Here is a 16316-nt window from a genome sequence, read left to right on the forward strand (position 1 = left end):
CACATGGGAGCAGGATGAGCATCCTCCAGGTGACACCAGTGGCAAGGAGACCCAACCTCACTCTCCATCCAGCACATTCAGTGGCCTCAGAGGCTCTGAAAGTTCCTCACGGCAACACAAAGCTCCCTCTGGTGCCCCACCAGCTTCCCCATCACCCTACCAAGCATCCTGCCTTCTTTGCAGCTGGAGAAGGACACAAGCCAAGACCCGAGTTCTAGGGCAGCATATGGCTCCATGAGGAACTGGCTTTTTCCAGAGGTCCCTGAGCAATGCCACAGCAGAGAAAATACCGGCCATGCTGAGGACGCTCTCAGCAGGCTGAGATGCTGTACACAGCGGCATGACAAGGACCCAGCCCTCACGGAAGGAGCATCCCCTGGGGAGGCACCAGGGAGACAGGTGAGCACCAGCGCCCTGGACCTGCACCCTGGATAGGGCTGAGCCTGGCAAGCTGCAATGAGGGGAGCAGATCATGCCCCACAGAACCTGTTGGCCTCCCACCGAGCATCTCTCAGCACCTGCTCTTGTAGCCGATGAGGATGGGTTGTGGCCCAAATACTGTTTAACCCCTTCAGCAATAGGGAGGAAAGCAAGAAAGGAAAATCAAAAGCCTCTGTCCCAGAATAAAGGAGACAGCAGCAAGGGCTGTAGGGGAGCCAGGCTGAAAGAAGTCCAGAGAGGTGCCACCACCAGCACCCATCTGTTGCAATATGATGCCCCAGAGCATACCGACGCCAGGGCCAGGTGCTCTCCCACACATGGTCCAGCCTCTGCATCCACCCTTGGGAGTAAGCCCTGCAGATCCCCACCCCACACTGTGCCTGCTCAGATGCTGCCTACAGCTCTGCATCCCTTGGGTCCTCCTGTGCCAAAAAAGCTGCTGAAACACCAGTCCCAGGTAGCAAGTCCTCCTCTGCAGGGATCTGAGAACAGACAGCTCTTCCTTTCCACCCAGCCCTGGTGGGATCACCAGTTTAGCAAGGCACGATCCCATTCCAGCCCTTCACACCCTTGGCCAAAACCAGTGGTGAGGGTGGTACATCACGTGGGAATAGAGCTCTCCGCCACGCTGAGACCTGCCAAGGACTCAGCGCACGGCCATTGGAGCAGCAAAGCTGCATCTTCCAAGGAAAGTCCCATCTCCTGCCACCCAAGCAGACAGTGCCACACGTCAAAGGTGGGGAAAGATCACAGCCCCAGCACGGTTCTCAGGCAGAGAAGCCTTCAACAGCCAGGCAGAGGGGGTCAGAGACGGGTGGGCATCCCAGCTCACCCCAGCTGTAACACAGCACAAGGGAAGCACAGCTCCTAACTGACATGATGCAAAAGAGGTTAAAAGTATCAGCCAAAGCAAGCAGGGTGTTTGGCCAGAAGCCAGCCTTTCTCAAGCTGAGTTAGAGGGAGCTGGCAGCTCTCACCAGCCTTCAGGGCACGCATTGCCACATACCGCAAACCTGTTTGCTCAGCCCAGGCCAAAGCAGCTGGGGTGGCACCCAGCAAGCTTCACTGACCAAGGCACGTCTCACAGCGAGGACAGGTCCCAAATCAAGAGGAAACTGCACCCGCAGCCCCAAACCAGGGCAGGGGGAGCAGGCACGGCACTGCCCCAGCACCCGCTGCAGCCAGCGCTGCCACCGAGCAAACACCCACCCCACAGCAGTGCCACCAGCTCCCGCCGGCTGTGCCAGGGGCTGGCAGCACTGCCTGCCCAGCCACGGTCCCACCGCTGCACGGGGCAAAGGGCAGGGAGGAAAGAACAGCTTCAGCCTCCCAACTACTACATAAAACAGACCGACAGCGTTTCTCAGGCCAAAGGTGATCCGTGCAGCATCCTGGGCCAATTCTTATAATAAGGAAGTAATCCTGCCCAGGCTGTTGGGGAGAGAGCTCAGCAGCTGCTTTGTGGTCATCTTCACTTTGCAGCCATTAGAAACTGCCTGCGAGCAGAGTTACGGGGCTAAACCATCTCAGTGCCGCATCCGGACAGCGCAGGGGGCTCTGCCTGGGGGATGGGGCTGCCCTGCCGTGGAGCTGGCCGTGCCCTGCTGTGGAGCTGGCCGTGCCCTGCTGGCCCCGTGTGCTTTTTTGGATGCGGAAGGGGATGCCCAAGAGATGCCACGGCCAAATGGAGCAGTCAGCCCAGGTGGGGACCAGGCTCTCCAGACACCAGGACCACCAGCACTGCAGCCATCCCTCCCCTCCTACTCCAACCCTCATGCAGGGATGGCACCAGCATGGAGCCCGGGGCTGTTCTGGTGCAGCAGAGGGAGGGAGACTGAACCAAAGGCTGTTATGGTTACAACCAGTGCTCTTTGAACCCAGTTCACCCAGCTGCAGATATGACCCATGGCTGGCCACTGCAGAGCACCAGCAAGGCACCTCAGATACACACCAGAAGCAGGTAGGGGGTGTTGCAAACCGTGTGGACCACCTATCACCAGGGTTCACTCTTCCTCCGCCAGCAACAGCAGAGAGCAGCTCCCGTCCCCACTCCAGGTCACTCGCTGCCTCTGCAGCAATCACTGCTTGCTGACAAAAGCAAGCAGAGTAAGGTAGAGACTGTGGGTTCAGCCGTCTTGTGTTGGGATGTAGCAACCAGGCAAGATCATCTGCTTTAGTGTAAGAAGAACACAGGACCAGACACCCTGGAAACCAGAAGGCCAGCCCGTAAGCAGTGTGCTGGAAGAGGAGAGGAGCTCGAGTAGGTGAAGAGCACCTAGAGCAAGGGGCTTGGCCCTGCCTTCCCCCATCTTCTCTTTCTTTCCAAAGGAAGGCCCAAGCTCTCTGCCTACAGTCATCGTCTTCTGATCTGCAGCCCCAGAAGAGCCCTGTTTGGGGTCTAAAGCAGTGGATACAGAGTGCCATTTTCCCCAAGGTAACGGTCACATCTTGTGCACCACTTCTGAGGAGGATGGAGTAGTTCAGTTGGAAGGGACCTACAACGATCATCTAGTCCAACTGATGGATGACCATCTCGTCTGAGCAAGCTCCCAAGGAGCCAGTCCTTTCCCTTCACCTACCAAATCCCAGCAGCAAGTCCTTCATGACATCCAGGAGTTAGGATACTACATCAGCTGTGAGGGAGCTGTAGAAAAACAGAGAAATGAGCACCTCATCATCAGCACAATCACTGTGCCATGACTGGAGTGTCACCAACCCTTCCAGAAGTGGGGGCACACCTCCCTCAGCACAAAGCAGCAACTAGGCCAGGCCACGCTGTCAAGGCTTCGCTTGCCCAGACTTGCCAGGGAGCTGGGACCTGTGGGCAACCGGCACACGGCTAGGTGAGACTACTCAGAGCACACAGCCATGAAGCAGTTCTGCTGTGCAAGTGCTTCCCCAAGTCCCTGGTGCTGGCTCATGAGACGCAACTGAAAGAGGGAAACATGAAACCAGACACGCAGACCGGGGCCACCGACCCCCATCTGCACCCGGGACACAGAGGCCACTAGCAAAAGCAAGGGGTTGGCTGGGTACCAGAGGTCATCACTGAGTGGTGTGTGTCCTCCCACTCCCTGTGACACCCCAGGTGTGGGGAACCCCAAGAGGGACTCACTCACACCCCCATGCAGGGGCAGAGCTTCCTGCCAGGTATCACCCGGGAGCCAAATGCTCCCACGTCGGTGGTGACTGGTGCTCAACCTCCCAAGCAGCCTTCCCTGCGCAGAGCCCCAGAGCAGAAGCACCCAGGCACCCCACACCATGCTGGAGAGAAACTGAGGCACGTAGTGATGCAGGATCACATGCAATCCAGCACTGAAGCTGGGCCTGCATCTCTGCCTCCACCAATTCCAAAACTGGTCTTCCAGCACCCAAACTCCAGCATACAGAGACAGAACAAGAAACCCTGTCATTCTCCTTGCTTTCCCTACAGACACGTGCCCGCGGACATGGGCAGAGCTGGCATCCTGCCAGACCCACAAAGAGCCCTCCTGGAGGGATGGTCTTGTAGCACCACTAGTGAGAAACCGCTCATAAAACGTAACGCTCCGCCCCGTTCCAAGCCAGAGACACCTCTAGCCCCAAGAAGCACATCGCAGCAGCTCATCACAGCCCTCAGCAAGGATGCGGATACCCTGCCCGCATCCAGGGCAACGCCTGCCCCTGCTCCCTTCACTTTGTGCGGACAAGAGCCAAACCCTGGTGAGCAGTGGGGTTCCACAGATGCAGTGAGCCTCACGGTGCATGCTGCCGCACGCTCCTGTCACCCAAGAAAGAGCCAGGACAGCAGGGTGCAGCCATAGAGCTCCTCATCCCCAGTTTTCAGATGATGACACCTTGCTCCCATTTTGGGCCCAGAGCGAGGGTAGCACTGCTGTGTTGCCCTCTGCCCAGGCTCACCTTGCAGGTCAGGGAGTGAAAGCAGAAGCAAGACCTTGTCCTCCCAGCTATCCCCAGCTGCACACCATCTGCAAGACGCACAGAAGCAGCTCATATCTGGTTTCACAGGGATAGCACTGTGCAAACCCGCTGTGCAATGGGGCCCTGGAGCGGAGCAGCCCACTCAGCTGGAGGGACACCAGGGGTCCCTGAGTAGGCCTGGACCACAAGCCCTTGGCTGTTTCAGGCATCCCAGCAATTTAATTCTGCAGCTCAGACCTATCGCTGCCCTCTCCCATCCTTCGCTCCCAGCTGCCCAGCGGTGCCAAGCCTCACCTGGACGTGTCTCAGGCCAGCCATGCCCAGCCCCCGTGAGCCCAGGCACCTACGGCTCCGATCCACACCCAAAAAAACACAATGGCTGGTTTGCTAACATGCCACCTTCCTTGAATTGTCTGCACAAAAGAGAGCATGGAAACTCAGCATTAAGTGTGACGTCCCAAAGTCGCTCCATCAGCGGGCAAAGACTCGGGCAGCCGGTAGGAGCCTTTCTGTTGGCAAAGAAGCTGTTGCCCAACCCCTAACTAAACCAGGAAAAAATCCCAACACAAAGAAAGCCAGAACAAGCCCAAGCCCAGCAGTTTTGTGCTTTGGTGGTAGCAGGCCAGATTTCCAGTCCTGCCGGGGGTTTCTGGCAGACAAGCCTCCCTGCAGCACTGGCTCCATGCTGAGCAACCCCTTCTATGCTGCAAAACCCACTCAGCCTTATGTGGGATCTGGAAAGGAGAATAAAAGCTTTCAGGATAAACTCACGCTGCTTCCAGGGGCTGCTCTCAGCACTCTGCTCGGGCACAATTCAGAACCTGCAAAGAAGAAATTAGAAAGAAAAGAAAAGAAATAGAAAAGAAAAAGAAAAGAAATAGAAAAGAAAAAGAAATAGAAAATAAAAGAAAAGAGAAAAGAAAAGAAAAGGAGAAAACCCTTCCCAGAGATGATGGCAAGTACATGGAAGGACGTTAGCCAGGCACTTCATCACAAGATGGTGCCCGCATGGCCCAAGCACTGCATTTAGACTCCATACAAATCTGCTTGCTGGAGAATGTAAGCTCCAGATTACATTAGATGCTGCTTTACTCCCAAAAAGACTGATGTGAAAACAGCACCTTCTCACGCAGTCAGCCTGCCCGCTGTGTGCATCGCGAGCCAGCTCTGCTCATTTGAGTGATAAAAGCAAATATTTACTACAGGCAGTGCTGCAGAACAAACACACCTCCGAGAAATGAAACAGATACTTTCCTGGCTCGCGCTGCCAGGCACTACCCAAGTTCTCCTTTCAGGGCCATCTGTGCCACCCCATTGTCACCTGCCCCTCTGGCTCACCAGCGTGGCCCCTGCGGTAATGCCAAGGGCAACATCTGGTCGGCAGGACTGTTACCCCAGGTAATGATGCAGGTCAGCGATGCAGGACCCACGGGAGGCAGCCCCCCTCACTCGTCCATGGAGTGACCAGCAGCTCTGGCACACCAGGACTGAAATCAGCGTTTTAGTAGGAACAGCCCCAATCCTGCAACAGCATTTTTAGGGCCGCTTTTTAGATGACAACTGCATCTAATGGGGGAGGAAAAACTGCCCAGCAGGCACTACAGTTATGCGAAGGAGGAAGCACAGTCGCACAGCACAGCAAGGACACCTTGTTTTTCCAAGGGTTAATTTTCAAACATACCTTCAATAGGCAAGGACCATCCTCCCTTAAGCACAGAAGCAAAGCAGGCAGGATGACCCGCCTATGCAAAGCACCCACCTCACCCATGGATTCAGCAAAAACCTTTCACTCTCCACAAGCAAACATCAGCTGTGCATAGCCTGACACAGCTTGTGCTGAGTGACACTGATCCACAGCAGCTTCCCCAAGAGCTCGCTTGGGGCATAAAAGCTGCTCCACTTTCCATTTGGACAGAGTCCCCAAGCAGCATGGTGACACGCAGCGATTGAGCCATGGCTGGGCAGTTACCGTGTGGGGCTCTGGCCATTCCCTCCAGGACCCGCTGCCGTCCCCCAGGCAGAAAACCTGATGCCATAAGGCCAGGAGCTTCAGCACCTCCAAGGAAACAAAGTCACCTTTGAGCAGGGAGAAATTGCACCCCCAAATGATTTGCATGAGAGATACGGGAAGAGGGGGGAGTTACAGCCACCCCCGAGTGCACGGTCCTGTCCCAGCTCTCTGCCGCTGTCACACAAGGGGAAGCGCAAGCAGGATGTCACTGGGTGGTGGGCACGCTCTCGTACACCCCTGCTCACCAGGGACAGATTCCTTTGCGGCCAGCACGTAGAATGGTTTTACTCGCTCAGCTGTCTCACTACATGGGGAGCAGGGCTGGGATGCAACGGGGAGCACCCCTGTGCCCAGCCAGCCGACAGCAGCGCTGGCTGCACCTGCAGCCCCAGGTCCCACACACATGCACTGCAGGGCCGGCGTCACAGGGCCTGAACACCTCCACACCAGTGCCCAGCACAGGAGCTGAACGCATGCCCCGGTGCACGGCTCGCTGCTCTGCCAGACCTGGAAATGGCATTTTCCTGACCTACTCACGATTACACACAGAGCCTGTGCTGCCCACAGACCAAGCGATGCCACTGGCATGCGGAGGCTCCTGTCCCATTGCCATTACTTATGTGCCCACGCCCCTTGATCCCAGAGCCCATGACAGACCTCTCTTTCCTTCACCTGCCTCCTTGTGCGGATGCCACTGCCCAGAGGCTAACAAGCCAAAGGAGAGACAGCTCCATCAGGAGAAGAGCTCTGCCCTCTCCCAGCGGCAGACCGCATGAGTGCCCCAATAGGCCAAGCTGATCCGGGAAACGGACTCCAATACCAGCAGCTCCTGCTTCCACTCGCAGACAGTCACGCAAACTGCAGGGATCTGTGGGGCTCTCTCCCCTCTTCGGCGCAGCCTCCGTGGCCCTGCTCCCATTCTGCCAAGCCCAGCAATTTTGGGGGGAGGCCCCATGCAGCTTCCAGGTTCGTACGCTCAGCTTTCTCCCATCCCAGCTCAAGGGCGAGTCAAGAGATGCGCAGCAGAGACGGGCAGGCAGACACATGGGCAGGCACAAGAGCAGCCAGCTTTTGATAGACCCAGAAGAAGGGGTATCGCACCAGCAGCCCTGGCACCCGGGGCTCGCCAGGGCTGCACTGGGTTCCTCCTGTGAGAGAGGATGGCGGATACAGTCACCAAAGGCAGGACAGTGGCACTCAGTGCTCCCCAACCTGCCTGTGTTAACGCTGCCAAACAAAGCCCCTGCACTCTCCCTCAGACACCAACTGTCCCTCCTTCCACTGTGTGAAGCAGCATTCAGCAGGGCTGGCTGCACCACAGCAGGTTCTGAGCTATAGACATTTTGGGATCTGAGCTGCTACATCAATTAGTATCATATTAATGAAGTGTTCTGAGAATACAGGCAGTGGGAGCAAGACCCTCCCCCACCCCTGCTCACTTCTGCCTGCAAACAAACAGCTCCCCATAACACTCCTGCTAGCAAAAATCCATGCTCGATTGCATCGCAATCTCCTGCCACGCAGCTCTCCCCGGTGCCAGGCCGGTGCATACACCATCTCAGCCACAGACAGTGCCCCAGGCTCAAAAACACCCCACAGTGACCCACATTGTCACAACATCGTCATCGCAGTCATCCAGCCTGACCCTGACGGGGTGAGTGCTGGCTGTGGAAGCAGGAGCTGGGACACCAACGGCAGCCAGACGACGGCTATGGTCCATGCAAGGGGCAGATCCCGGACAGCACCGCTGGCAGGCTCAACCGCTGGCTGGGGTTAGGAGGGAGCCATACGTTGAGCCCAGCTCACTCCAATCTAGGCCAGCGCATTGCAAAAAAGCTGATGGGTCCAACGAAGGGCAAGGAAGGGGACAAGGATTCATACCGTCCCCTTCACGTGTCCACCGGAGCATGAACATAAACAGGGCAGGGCAGTGTGGCAGCCCCAGGGCAGCTTAGCCGAGGGCAAAGCATGACCAGAGAGAGGTCCAGCTGTGCACAGCTCCACCTTGCACTGGGACCATATCAGCTCTGGCAAGCTGAGTAGGAACAGCTCAGCCAGCGCTCAGCAGGAGATGACCATGGACCGCAACACCATGAGCCTTCCAGGTTGCCCTGCCTATACACGCCGGGCAGCTGCAGCCAGCAGCACCGTGCTGGGGTGGGACTGAGCTCCAAAGCTCTTGCAGCAGCACAGAAGTGGCCAGGTGAGCTTACAGCGACAGTGAAGTTGCCACCAAAACACAGCACGGGCAGCTGCGTTTTCTCTATGTCCTGTAGTACTTCCAACGGTTGCCCTAACGTCAGCTGTATTCCTTACAAATGGATCACACACCAGACCAAGGTGACCAGCAGGTATTTACTCATGCCATACTACCAGAAAGCATTTTTTGGTTCCCTGAAGAGCCCCAGTGAATTTGCAGAGGTAATGGCCCCTGCGTCATGTAGGCATGCATATACCCAGAGCCAGATCAGACCTCAAAGGAGGTTTCCCTTGTTCTGGCCAGTTCACTCTGCAGGACCTTCCATCTGTCAGGACTTGCAGTCCATCTCCTAAAAGGCAACACTGCTGAGAATTCAGGCTGGAACTTTCCCACCCCAAAGTTTACCACCAACGCTGGGTTTGCATCCTTGTCAAAAATTGCACCTTCCCATAGCAAGCAGCAGACCCAGCCTTACGACCACACCTTAGGCCTTAACACAGCACTGCCCTCCCACTTTGAGACCTTTGCCACATCCCTCTCCTCACTGGCGAAGCAGAGACCCAAAGCTTTGTCAGGTGCCACGCCATGCCATGTTCAGCAGGAGCTCCTGCCAGCAGAAACACTGCCAGATCAATAGTGCACCTAATTAGAACACTTAATTGCTTCTCTCATACACAGGGGTACTGCTTCCCCAATAGGATCATTAAGGAGAAAAACCCGCCGGACCCCTCCCAGGACTGCAGCCTTCACGCGTGGTCACTTGGGTGGCGGTCCCGGGTGGATGGGCAGGAGGAGGATGCGAAGGGCTGGTCCATCCCCAGTTCCGCCCCACAGCCTGCCAGGGTCCACACCTGCCTGCCCCTGGCCCAGCCAGGATGGCTTTCTGCTGGCACTCGCCCCAGCGAGTACGATTAGCTGATTACAAAGGGGAATGTGTCATTTAAAACGCACAATCAGATTTCCCGGCCCTTCTGCCCATAACAAAATGTCTCGTGAAATGGCTCATTCTGTTCTCCCATAGAAACGTGTTTCCCTTCAAAAGCCTGATACGAGGAGAGGGGGGAAAAAAAAGAAAAGGCAAAGCTAAAAATATCTTCTGAAAGCAACAGATTCACAGGAAAATGAGGTGGGAAGGGGGCTGTGAATGTGTTAAGATCCTGTTTAATCTCTCCCCAGCCACCTAAAAAATCCACCGAAGGCAGAAACGATACCTCAACATTTCCTTTGTGCGAGAGATGACTCCACCCTGTGTTTTCCTCTCCATCTGATACTCGGGGAAGGATACCAGCACACATCCCCACTCTGCTGCCAGGCAGCAAGCGGGGCCCCGGCAGTGGGTTAGTAGGAGCAGAGGGAGGAAGGAGCTGGTGGGTGGAACCTGGCAGCAGGGCTGGGCTGTGAATCCTCATTCAGCATCGCCTCAAACACAGGATGCATTTTACACTAGTGCAGCACCTGGTCCTGGTTTCCACCTCATCACCAATACCTTGCAAAGGAGCATCAGCCTTTGGGACCGAGAAGGGGTCAGGGACAACAAAGCCCAGTGAGATGGCAGCAGGGTCCAGTTATACCTGGCATGGCAGAGGGCTGGTTTCTGAAAGGGGGATGGAGCAGATATTAAACTGCTACCACATTTCATCTCCACAAAGAGGCCAAGTGCCCCAGCAAAACTGCTGACCTGCTGGCAACTGCAGATCTGCAGCTTCAGCCTCATTTGTCTCGTGTTTTGAGCACAATAGGGTCAGCCCAGTCTCCTCTGCGCTGTGATCCCTCCGGACCCAGGATGCTGCTGCTTACCCAAACCCGGCTGCTCCCAGACACAGCCGCTCCTGCACGGGGCAAACCCAGCCTAGGGCACTGCTAAGCCCCCCTAGGGGAGCTTGTATTGCCCTCCGGAGGGCAAAAGACAGACCATCAGCAGAAGATGGAAAGAAATTCCTCTTCCAGAGCATTATCATCCAGACTTGAAGGCTCTGTCTGCTGCTCCCACACTCCCAGAGAGCAAACCTGGGAGTGTGCATGAGCATGCACATGGGCATGCACACACTACAGGCAGCACACTGCCTAATTCTCTGCTTCAGTTCAGAGCACCCTCAGCTGTGTACTGGGACAAGCAGACATGCAGTATTCATACCAAATCACCCACCTAAGGCTCTGGGATGAGTGCCCTTTTCCACACAGTCCCACAGCTCCCTGTCTAGCACAAGGAGAGCAAACCTTGGCTCTTGTCCCAGTTGTACAAAAGCTCAGCCCAACAGCTCTTGGTACAGATGCCTCCATGCACCCCCAGACAGTTCACCTCTGTGGAGAAAGGCAGGGCAGAGGAAGCAACTATCATCCAAGACAAGGGACATCCATGGAGCCTGGGCCCAACATCTTGCTCTGCACCAGGGGCACAACTATCTTCCGAGACAAGGGACATCCATGGAGCCTGGGCCCAACATCTTGCTCTGCACCAGGGGCACGCTGTGGAGACAGGCAAGCTGCTGCAGAAAGCAGCCACTACTTCCACGGTGGAAGACGGTGGTTGCCCAGATCTCCTCCTCTTCCCTTTAAGGCACACTTAGGTCCTGGACAACCCACAAGCTTCCACCCAAGGGCTGGGAGGAGAGAAAAGATGGATCTGCAGCCACAAGGAAACACTGCAATGTCCCCATCAAAGACAATCTCCTCCCATCATGCTTCCCATCTCCTGTAATCCAGACAAGGTGATTTGCGTGAGAAAGACTGGTCTACTTGGCAAGCTGCCTCCCTGGCAGTAGTGATGCTCAACTTTATAGACCCAAATGGCACAGGGCAGGTGCTGGAAAGGAGCTCCCAAAGGAGACTGTCCTCCAGCTCCCACAAATACATACAACTTCTTCCAGGCTCAAGTGACAGCACGAGCCAACAGTGAGCATGAGTCCAGGCTCAAACCCCAACGTCCCCACACAGAAGGAGACAGCCAACCCCTCCACTCAGCACCATGGAACCTCACAGGTCTCCCTGGTGCAATCGCCCCAGCTGTGACAAATCCAAACCTGCTGACTCAGAGCCACCCGACTGCTCTAATGAGAACAATAAGCCACACAGCCATCACTGTCACAGCCTCAGCACAAGCACATTTTTAGATGCCATATGAGAGTCATTTATTTGTAGCTGCACAAGTCTTCCTGCACAGGAGCTTCCAGCAATCCGGGACTCAGGAACCTCCACCGTTTCACATTTCTTCTTTTGCATCTATGCTTAAAACAGAGCTTCAGACTCGGCTCAGACCTCTAAGTGACAGGCACCACATGAAAGTCTACTATATAGCTAAACACAGGCCTTACAGACGCCCACGCTGATCTGCCGCAAAGCTTAAGCCCATACTCAGCCCATTTCCTTGCATACGCTTGCTTCCCCATCGGTATCCCAGCTGTCACTCAGGCGCCGTAGCACTGTGCCCAAGGCGGCAGGGAAATAACCCCTGTCCATAGCCAAAAAAAATTAAGGCAAAGGACACCCAAGCGATGTCTGCAAGACTGGGCAGGAAACTCAGAGCAAGCCTGGGAACAGCCAAGCCCACTCCCTGCCCTTTAACCGACAGGTCATTCTCTGTGACTTCCTAATTTAGAAATCCTAATTAGCTATGGGAAAGATTTCTTCTTTTGGGCACAAAATTAATCAGGCACCTGACTGGTCTGTCTGTCTCTGAAAAACTCCTCTAGTAATGCAGAAGTCAGCAGGAGCACTAGAGCAAGGAGGAACACAGGCAACACAGACCGATGCTGGAGTTATACATGGGACGAGGGCTCAGCACTGCCAGCAGAAAGCATGAAAGGTTATTCTGTAAATCAATGAGAGCTCCAGCTCCTCACCAGGACCAAGGTCATCACCCAGAGCTTAACAGGGAGCTCAACTGCCTGGGGGAAGAAAATTGATTTTTAAGATTTTCCCCATTCTACAGTGCAGTGACTTCTTCAGCTGACCCAGCCACCCCTCCTGGCCACCCATAAACCACACGCCAGAAGACACTTAGCCTGGAACATTGTTGTGGTGGTCCATGGCGGCAGCCCAAGAAAGGGGGCCCAGCAAGCTTCCATGCCTGCACTGGACAGGAAAGGTACCAAAGCCTTCACCCTCCACATGCTAGGAACACAGGCTCTCTTCTATGCTTACGCTTTTTGACCAGTAATACAATACTGGACTTCAAAAACCTTTTTTAGAAGCTTCCTCCAAAACAAAACATCTCCCCTGAGCATTTTAGAAAATGCTGATTTCTCAAAAATTGGTAAAAATAAAAATACTGGACAGTTCTAGCTACAACATCAACAAGCAACCAAAACAACAGGGGAAGAACACATCACCTGCAGCTGAAGCCAGCCTACCATCAGCACAAACACACAGGCTCTGCAGCTAACCCAGAGCTGCATCATACCCTCCCAGACACCCTGTACCCCCGCAGCCTAACCCAGGGCTCTGCTATTTACGGTGATGTCTGGTTTAATGACTGCATTACCATCTGAAGTTGCGGCTAAAGCAATCAACAGAGCACAAGGATGGCGCAAAGAGGAAAGGAGAAACGAATACTCCGCTCCTCGCTGGGGCTGCAGGCGGGGAGGAGGCTCGCACCCCTCCAAGGGACGGGTACATCACGGTCCTTTGACACCAAACACGGAGGTTACCCCTGCATAAGGAGGGAACGCTCTGGGAGAAAGAGGGTGGTTGCGGACCTGCCATATGCTACAACAGCCGGGGTCTGCCACAGCTTCCAGAACATGCCCTACCTCTCTGCACACAGCAGAGACCGGGGTCCTCATGGAGAGCACAGCTCTGAGCACCCTGGGAAGGTGTCCACAGACAGGCTCCATGCCTACCAAACCAGACTCTAAAAAAAATATAATTAAAGAGTAATTCCCTTCTTGCAAAGATCATCGCCCAAACCCAGCCTCCCCTCAGCTCCAAACTTGCTTGATGGCAACAAGGGCACGCAACTGAAGGCCACCAGAACAGCTCTCCAGCCTGCGCAGCCATGGTCAAAGGGATCTGGCACATGCAGAGTCCTCCAGCGGGCTGCAAAGGACACAGAGATCTGCAAGGCAGCCCCAAGAAACAGACCTTGGTACCAATGTGCTTCCCACATCTCGAGTTGTTTGGAAGCAAAAATCAGTTAGGACAAGTCTAGCATGAGAAAGCTGGAGGCAAAGCGACAGTTAAGTGCAGGAAGGAGACTGATGCATGGGCTGGTCTCTCTGGGGATGCTGGAGAAGCCACACCTCATCCACAGCAGCGGAGAAGGGGCTGATCAGGAGTCACCTCACACCATCTACAGCTGAATCAAACAGCTTTTCCATCGCCTGCTCCTGCAACACATTGTGAATACTCAACCACGCATACCCAGACCATTGTTTGTCCACAGAAGGGTCCCCACCATAACACGCTGAAGGCTGGGCATGCCAGAGGGAAACAATACCACCGCAGAAACAGCAAGAGAAATAGTGTTTTATACAGAAACCACTGATAGAGAAAAGGGCCACGCAGGTCCTCTAGTACAATCTCCCGGGTAACCAGCCTATGGAGAAAATGCTGAGCTCAAGGATACCTCCAGAGCCCACCTCCTGCCATATGACGATACTCCAAAAATAACCACAGAAATATGCGAGGACCCATTCCAAGTTGTTCCTGGCTCTCTCCACATTCTCCCTCTAATGTAAATCGTCTCCCTGAAACCATAGCCCGGCAGTTAAACGCTATTAACGCCAACCCCGCAGCTCGGGGCTACGGATCCCTGGGGCTGGCTCATCCCGGCGCAAGGACCCGACCCGCGCTGCTGCTTCCCCGCACTCCGCTTTGCTCCTTCGCGGGTGGGAAGCGCGGGTTCCGTGTGCCCCCCACTTCCCCGTGCCCGGCTGGACCCCCGTGGGGAGCCGCGCCCCGACCTCAGCATCCCGCCCCGCACGGCGGGCAGGGAGGCAGGACACGATGCGGGAGGCAGATCACGATGTGGGATGCGCTGCCCGCACGCCCTCCCCCCTCCTTCCCTCCCTCCCACCCGTGCCGAGAAGGGCAGGCCCGGCTTGGAAAAGCTTTACTGCCTGCAGCCCTGCCTGCCTCTCCCTTACAGGCAGCGCACCTGGGGCTGCCGGCGCTGCTCGATCCCCCCGCCGCCCCCCAAAAGAATACCGCGGCTCGCCCGGGCTCTCACCTCGGCTCAGCCCGCTCCGCCGCCGCCTCCCGGGCGCGGCCCCACGCCGCAGCGGCAGCTGCCCGCCCTGCCTGCTGCCTGCCTGCCTGCTGCCTGCCTGCTGCCTGCCCGCCGTGCGGCGGGAACGCGGGGCGGGGCGCGGCGCGGCGCTGCGGAGGGGGAGCGGCCGCTCCCCCTCCGCAGCGCCGCGCCCCGCCCCGCCCCGCGCTGCGTGGGAACCGCCCACGGCTCCTTCCACGCGTGACACACCCCCCAAGACACCCCCCCCCCCCCATCCCTGCAGAGCCTCCTCCTGCCACCTCCCCGTCGAGAATGGCAGCCCCGGACTGAGGTTTGCTTCCTCAAGGAAGGAGCTTTCCTTCCGTGGGACATGTCAGCAGGTTTTTCAGCTCCTAAGTGGTGGCTGACCCTTCCTGGAGCAGCCGGGGCTGCCCACCCACTGCCCAAGGCCCCAAAGAAGTGCGGGTGGTGTTTGGGTGGGACACCCCTAAGCCGGTCCCAGGAGATCTCCACGTCATCAAGTGATCTGACTTGGGTACTTCGGGTGTGTCAGGCCAAGCAGCCCCCTCCAGGAGACGCAGATGAAAAGGGGAGCAGTTTCTCCACTCCGCACGCATGCACCCACAGCATGGATGCACTGGATGCACAGTATGGATACTCTGGGTGCAGGGATGCACTGGACACACAGCATGGATGCACTGGGTGCAGGGATGCACAGCGTGCATGGATGCACAGCATGGATGTACTGGGTGCAGTGATGCCCTGGATGAAAAGCGTGGATGCCCTGGGTGCATGGATGCACTGGATGCACAGCATGGATGCACCGGGTGCAGGGATGCACAGCGTGCATGGATGCACAGCATAGATGCACTGGGTGCAGTGATGCCCTGGATGAAAAGCGTGGATGCCCTGAGTGCATGGATGCACTGGATGCACAGCATGGATGCACCAGGTGCAGGGATGCACTGGATGCACAGCATGGCTGCAATGGCCACTATGGCAATCGGTGAAACCTTTAGGGAAGTCAGACTGGTGCTCATAAACAGGAGGAATGAGACTAGAGGTGCGCCGCACACACAGTCTTCTTTGCCTCGCAGATGCTGAGGAGCAAAGGACAAAGGGGTTGTGTCATGCACAGGTTTGCGCTGGGTCTTATTTCCTTGTTCCCAGAGCCTGTGGCTAGTCCTGACTTGGTACCCAATGCCCACTAGCACCTGCTGCATCATGTAGTGCTCCAAGCAGCATGTTGTGCCCCCGGACTTCCCTGCGGGGCCTTTGCTTTGCTCTTTTATCTCATAGCACATCTGCTATCAGTTACTGTGTTGGTGCTCTGAAGTTAGAAGGGTGCAGCTCTGTGCGGGACCCCAGCAAAGGCAGGTCTCCCGCAGCGAGGGGAGGCTTGGGGACTCTTCCCATCAGGGAAGGTCTGACCTGGCTGCCTCCGCTTGTCCTCTGCAAGCCAGGGCTGGCCCGGGGCAGCTCGTCACGGTATGTCAGCACGCCGTCGGCTGTCTGGCAGCAGTGGGTGCCAGGGCTCTGTGCCGGCTGCCTCCGGGTGCTGCTCCTCAGCTTCCTCC

The 16316-nt window shown here is 56.2% G+C and overlaps 1 protein-coding gene across 6 annotated transcripts in view; it reads right to left on the reverse strand.

Moving 5' to 3' along the window:
- EPB41L1 (erythrocyte membrane protein band 4.1 like 1) overlaps positions 1-14835 on the reverse strand; it is a 70886-nt gene extending 56051 nt beyond the window's left edge. For 5 of the 6 annotated variants that reach the window (XM_075058314.1, XM_075058296.1, XM_075058305.1 and 2 more), the window contains exon 1: positions 14740-14835. The gene's annotated coding sequence lies outside the window, so the exon portion shown is untranslated. The remainder of the gene's footprint in view (positions 1-14739) is intronic. The other variant, XM_075058289.1, reaches the window with a different exon arrangement.
- Positions 14836-16316: the final 1481 nt, after the last annotated feature.

The sequence above is a fragment of the Buteo buteo genome, chromosome 2 (genome assembly GCF_964188355.1).
Source record: "Buteo buteo chromosome 2, bButBut1.hap1.1, whole genome shotgun sequence".
Lineage (NCBI taxonomy): Eukaryota > Metazoa > Chordata > Aves > Accipitriformes > Accipitridae > Buteo > Buteo buteo.